This window comes from Bos javanicus, chromosome 2 (genome assembly GCF_032452875.1).
Source record: "Bos javanicus breed banteng chromosome 2, ARS-OSU_banteng_1.0, whole genome shotgun sequence".
NCBI lineage: Eukaryota > Metazoa > Chordata > Mammalia > Artiodactyla > Bovidae > Bos > Bos javanicus.
The window spans coordinates 73,885,567-73,890,955 of NC_083869.1; the positions used below are offsets into that span (position 1 = coordinate 73,885,567).

The following is a 5,389-nucleotide window of genomic DNA, read 5'->3' on the forward strand; positions in this document are numbered from 1 at the left end:
TAACTGCATCATTACCTGGTTGAATTTTTTCCATAACACTCACCATTATCTGAAATAATCTATTTATCACCTGTCTCTCCCACTATACTGTAACCTTTTGTTTGCATTTACCTCCCTATCCCCTAGTATCTAGAAAGGTGGGTGCCATAGAAATCATGAGTTCTCAGTGACTATCTGGGAAAAGATGGATATACCACTTCAGCATCCCCCAACTCCCAGCGTAGAGCTGAGCATACCTTGGACTCAGCATGTACTTTCTGGTCTGTTGGCTGGTTGATTGAATTATACGTAGAGCCAGCCCCTGTCAACAGATGGTCAGGCATGGGATTATGAAGGTCTCAGGTGTCTGGCCTGAATGAGGGACATGGCTGATTTTATGAGCTCATTTGTGGTTGCTGATTGTAGCAGTATCAACAGAAATGGCTTTGGTTACAAAGGACAGTGTCATCTATCACTAAGGTCTCTCTTGTCAATCTGCTTTCAAAACCGATTTTTATGAAAGAGGATTTTAATGGGAATGCCAGGCTTGTGAAGTGGGAGTCAAAGATAAAGATGGAAGGATGCTCTTGAGGTCTTTGTGTACCTATGAGTAATTTTTTTTTTTTAATTAAAGGCAAATTCTAAAGGGGGAATTGGCAGGTTTTATCCTCCCTTAGTTTTCAAGTAACATAAATCTTGTTTCCTCAACAAGATTCTAGGTTAGGCCATCAATTTCCTTTCTTTTTCTTTGTCATCATTGTTTATACCAGGATATTGAATATAGTTCCCTGTGCTATACTGTAGCCTTGTTTGTCCATTCTCTGTACAATAGTTTGCATCTACTAATCCCAAACTCCCAGTCTATTCCTCCGCCACCCACTCCCCATCTTGGCAACCAAGAGTTCTCTGTGAGTTTGTTCTGTTTCATAGATAAGTTCATTTGTATCCTCTTTTAGATGCCACATGTAAGTGATGATATTATTTGTCTTTCTCTGACTTATTTCATGTAGTATGATCACCTCTAGTTGCATCCATGTTGTTGCAAGTGGCTCAATTTTCTTTTAGGCAGAAATGCATTTTGTGGGAATGACCTTTGTCCCAGCCTATGTGATAAGACAGGACATTGCTGAAGTGCCACTGATGGTCAACAGGACCATGTCCAGTTCTTCCTTTAGGTCGCTGGGTCATTTTGCACCCCCCCAACCCCCCCTCCCCGCCCCTTCCCGCCAAGGGTAGAAGTTTCCAGAATCAGTGAGCCTGCCTCTGGATCATCTCCTTCTCTTGGTATGTAGAACTTCTACTGCCTGACCCTGAATGATGTCAGTTCATACTCCTGAGACCACACAGCTGGTAAGTGATGGGGTGAATTTGGCCACTGGGCAGCTAGACAATGGACCCCATGGTAACCATCTATTATGCCATCCTGCCTTTCAGGAGAAAGGGAGTAGTGAGAGAACAGCACAGTCTCTTGGACCCAGGCTGGGCCCTTTCAGCCCAGGAAGTCTCTTCCATAGAAGCTATTACTTAAATGCACATGGCCTCTAACAGAAACCAAGTGAAACCCAGCAGGAACCAGGAGCATCCTAGGACATAGCTCCTGACTCCACCTGAACATGCAGGCAGGGTGTCTACAGAGCCAAGTGAGCTTGTTGGACAGAGCCTGTCACCTAGAGACAGAGATCTGTGAGTTGCAGGGGGAGCTATAGACTTTCTAGAGGAGGCAGATGGATAGATTTCAAAAGATGGGTGGGGCTTCACTGTCTAGAGAGGTTGGTGTCCTCAGAAAGTGTCCCAGCTGTTAAATCTAAGTGCCCGGGGGGAGGCAGGTGTGAGCATGGGGTGGGGACGGGGAAGGAAAGAGGGAGATACATTTGAATTCTTGTCCAGCCTCTTAGGTGACTTGGTCTCTCACCTCCAGCTGGGTCCTGTGCTCTCTTGGCACTCCAGGACATCCAGCATCAAACTGTCTTCTGATCAGGGTCTGGAGCCAAAACCATGCATCCATCATCAGAAAAGTGTCTGTGGATGGAGGGTCCAGGGCAGAGACTATCAGGGAGGCATCAGCTGCATCTTTCTACTCCTGCCCAGATCCCATTTCTTTCACAGGGGGATGCTCTGAGCTTTCAGCATGGCTATGATCCCAGGACAAAACCAGGTACAGTCAGAGGACAACATGCCTGCCACGGGGACTCTCTAGCTCTCTCCTACTGAACTTGTGATCCTGCCAAGATGGAGATGATCACATTCAGTTGTTTAAGATTTGAAATAAAATTAAACTTTGCTCCATTGGATTAGAGAATCTCCAAGAAAATTCACAGAAAGAAAGAGATTAAAATGAGAAGCATCCCCTCATTCTCAGCCAAGGCTGGTCCCTCCAGTCACAGTGTGTGAAGTGGAGACTGTCAGGGGTGGATTCTCCGGCTCTATTTCCTATTCCTCCACTCCTTTTAGCCATAAAAATACACTTTTAAGTGGTTTTGCTCTTGAATGCTTTCCTCTCTATTGTTGAAAATGACAATGCCGAAAAACAAGGGGAAAAATATATATACACCATATCCTGGAAAATTGCATGATCTGGTTTTGCAAAAACCTATATTTAGTGCTTCACTGGAACTCTCCTGGTCCAGAGCCACAGTAATCAGTATAATTTCCCATAGGAGACGTATTTAAGAGAGATCTAAGTGTTCTGTCTTTCTCTGGTGTTGCTGATGATGACAATAATACAAAAATGCTAACTTTCTAGGCATGGTGTAAACCCATTTAATCCTTCCAACAACTTATGAGCTGCTACTATCTTTTTCTCTTCCTCCACACTGTGCACATGTAAGATCCTAGTTCCCTGACCAGGGATTGAATCCACACCCCCTGCCTTGGAAACATAGAGTCCAAACCACTGCACCAGAAGGGAAGTCCTTTTTCCCCCCTGTTTTTGGCTCTGCCTAGTGGCATACGGGATCTTAGTTTCCCGATCAGGGATTAAACCTGAGCCCCCTGCATTGGGAGTGTGCAGTCTTACCTGCTGGATCACCAGGAAAAGTGAAAAGTGGACACAGTCATGTCCGACTCTTTGTGACCTCATGGACTGTAGCCTACCAGGCTCCTCCATCCTTGGAATTTTCCAGGCAAGAGTACTGGAGTGGGTTGCCATTTCCTTCTCCAGGGGATCTTCCTGAGCCAGGGATCAAACCCAGGTCTCCTGAATTGCAGGCAGATGCTTTACCTTCTGAGCTACCAGGGAAGCCCAGACCACCAGGGAAGTTCCTATCATTACTTTTCAAAAGAGATCACTCAGGTTCAGAGAGATTGGGTAGGCAGTTAAGGTTCCCCAAGTGGGAGATTTCACCTGACATTCACACCCAGGTTCACCTGATTCCAAGACCATGAATCTTTTGCCATTACACTGCCAGCCATTGTCAAGTAGAATGGCCACTGCTTTAGCAAAGAATTCCCCACCTCTCTCCAACCTGGTGATGTTTTCAGAACATGATATCAATAGCAATTAATTCATAAAGTCACCAATCTCTTTCAGAAAATCCACTGATCAAGAATTATTACCTTGTAAGTGACACATTTTTATTTAATTACGAACGCTCTGGAGATGGCATGTAATTTCATGCTACATCTCCTTGGCTTGCTTACTGCTTTAAAGCAACTATATCACTGAAAGGATTTAAAAGAGAAATGGCTCCAGGGGATATAAAAATCCTTAAATGCGTGCATCTAAATAAACTGGTCACACCATTAAAGGACAGAAAAAATATTATTAAGCAGTTTGTAATTAAAGTATTGATTCCTTCTGCGTGAATTAAAAAGCAAAAAAGTATTAATTAACAGTGAATATATGAGATTAGGCTAGGAAGATACTGAAGTGAAGCACTCAATTCAGTGCTGAGTAGTCTGTTGTTTTCCATTTAGAAGGTTTATACTTGAGGAAGAATTATAAAAAGACAAGTTAATGTTTCTACTCGAAGCTGGAATTGTTTTCCTTAAGAGTTGGGGGTCTTTTTTGGCATTTCTGTGAGTTTCTGGAGCTGCAGGGTTGGGGTGGAGGGGGAGCAGGAGAGCATGGTCGGTCACCACCCTTCTCTCTGCAGCAGACGGCCCGCATCCTACCCTTGTGAAGCACTGTGCTGCAGCCCTGCCAGTCCTGCAGCAAGTTCTGCCTGCAGACACCCTTCTCCCTGCTGCCGTGCCGCCATTGGGAATTCTTGTCTTCTTTGGGGCCCCTGGCTGATCTCTTTAGCTTGTTGTCTTTAAAAGTAGTTGTGTCTACCTGCAAATTGGTGTGAGTGAATTCAGCAAGATAATCAAGTGGTCATAAAAACTACAACCAATTTAACTTTATAAAATCAGCTGTTCTCTTTTCCCTGTTATGGTGGTTGCCCACGGGGCTTCACTGAATTTGTCATATTCCTACTGGTCCTGCTGAGAAATAAAGGTTGTGCTTAAATGGAATTCACGTGGCAGAGATATTCAATTGTATGTGGAAGGACTTTATTGAAGTATTGTTCATTTATAATGTTTTGTTTATTTATGCTGTACAGTAAAGTGTTTCAGTGATACCTATGTATACATATTCCTTTTCATATTCTTTTCCATTAAGGTTTATTATAAGATATTGAATATAGCTCCTTGTGCTATTCAGTACGACTTTATTGTTTATTTATTTTACTATTATTTTATTTATTTATTTTAATTTTTATTCTAAGATTTATCACAAGATATTGAATATAGCTCCTTGTGCTATACAGTAGGACTTTGTTGTTTATCTATTTTATTATTATTTTATTTTATTTTAATTTTTATTTTATATTGGAGTATATTTAATTTACAATGTGCTAATTTCAAGTGTATAGCAAAGTGTTGAGTTATACACATACATATATATATTCTTTTTCCATTTAGTAATTATAGAATAGTGACTAGAGTTGCCTGCACTATACCATAGGTCTTTGGTTATCTATTTTAAGCATAGTAGTGTGTATACGTCAATCCCAAACTCTTAGTCTCTCTCTCTTTCTGCTCTTCCCTGCTGGCAACCACACATTTGTTCTCCAAGTCTGTGAGTTTCTGTTTTGTAAATAAGTTCATTTGTAGCAACTTTTTTTGACTCTGCATGTAGATGGTACAGTCTGTCTTTGTCTGACTTATTTATCCTAGTATAGTGATCTCTAGGTCCATCCATGTTGCTGCAAAATGGCATTATTTCATTCTTTTTTGTGGCTGAATAGTATTCCACTGTATACATGTACCACATCTTTATTCATTCACCTGTGGATGAACATTTAGGTTTTTTCAATGCCTTGGCTCTTGTGAATAATGCTGCTATGAACATATGTGTGCATGTATCTTTTTGAATTACAGTTTTTTTTTTTTTTTTTTGGTGCACAGTTTTTTTTTTTTGGCTGTG

At 41.7% G+C, this 5,389-nt stretch overlaps 1 long non-coding RNA gene across 1 annotated transcript; it reads left to right on the top strand.

Annotated features, from left to right (window-relative positions):
- Nucleotides 1-1,402: 1,402 nt before the first annotated feature.
- On the top strand, nt 1,403-2,450 carry LOC133235643 (uncharacterized). Its single transcript, XR_009732612.1, has 2 exons — nt 1,403-1,662; nt 2,086-2,450. It is a non-coding gene; the product is annotated as an uncharacterized LOC133235643 (long non-coding RNA).
- The last annotated feature ends 2,939 nt before the right edge of the window (nt 2,451-5,389 follow it).